The sequence below is a fragment of the Tupaia chinensis genome, unplaced genomic scaffold (genome assembly GCF_000334495.1).
Source record: "Tupaia chinensis unplaced genomic scaffold, TupChi_1.0 Scaffold144899_1, whole genome shotgun sequence".
Taxonomy (NCBI): Eukaryota; Metazoa; Chordata; class Mammalia; order Scandentia; family Tupaiidae; genus Tupaia; species Tupaia belangeri.
Genome location: NW_006204759.1, coordinates 3,244,911 through 3,246,092, shown reverse-complemented (window position 1 = coordinate 3,246,092; position 1,182 = coordinate 3,244,911).

Sequence of the window (1,182 nt, the reverse complement as noted above, 5' to 3'; positions counted from 1 at the left end):
AATAAAATGTGGGGGGAAAATGGTATAGAAACCAAACATAGATAACAGAGACAGTGTGGGAGCAGAACAGGAGGTGGCAGAGGGTAAGAGGGAACCAAGGATGGGGGAAAAAAAGCAAAACATACAGAAAACAAGAAATGGAAGATCATTTGCTAAGAATAACATATTTGTTGATGTGCTTGATTGAGACAATATACAGTGTACTCTAAATGGAAAATCTCATTTTGTATGCTGTAATGATGTACAGTGAATGAATGCAAATAAATAAATTGGGAATAAAAAAAAAAGTAGTGAAGGTACTTAACGAGAATAGGATAGTGTGGAATGTGGAGGGGGGGCGGGTGAAGAGAAGAGGATAGAGAAAGATAGCAAGAGAACAATAGAGAGGTAGGACATTAGTGAGAAGCAGATATGGCTTATTACCTGTTGATGATGACATGTATAGTATTCTCAACTAGATTAGTCTGAGAAGTATTTCATGATGGGTAAAGTCTTTTTACAACCAAAATGAGAAATAGTGATTGACTATTTAAAAAAATAATGATTAGAATAATAATGATGAAGAAGAAAAACATTGAAAAGATATTGAATGATGAAGTGGGGAAATTAATGTCTCTGTATTGACTGACATGCATGGAATTCCCTTTTGAAAAAGCAATGTAATACACTGTAAAGTTATATGTAATCCAATGTAATATAAAGAAGATTATGATGATAATAAAAAATAAAAAAATTTTAAAAAAAAAAGAATATCTAATTTCAAAGCATTTTTAGCATACCCTCCAAAACCCCCATACCCATTAACGGTTACTCTCCATACCTTTATCCTAGGCCCTGGCAACTACAAATCTACTTTCTGTTTCTATAGATATGTCAATTCTGGACATTTTATATAAATGGGCCTAATAACCTGACATCTGACACCTGATAACCACTGATACCTCAAACTTAGTCTGGCTGATGATATTAAGTTTGTTGCCTTCCCTGTGCCAAGTGTGCTCCACCTCATATTCTCCAAATTAGTGATTTGCAGCAGCAGCAGCATCAAGATACCCAATCTAGAAAACTGAAAGTAATCCTTGACTTCACTCCCCTTCTCCATTTGATTACTATATCTATCAGTTCTTTCTTCCGAGCATCTCATTTATGCCCATTTCTTTTTTTTTTTTTTTTTTTTTTTTT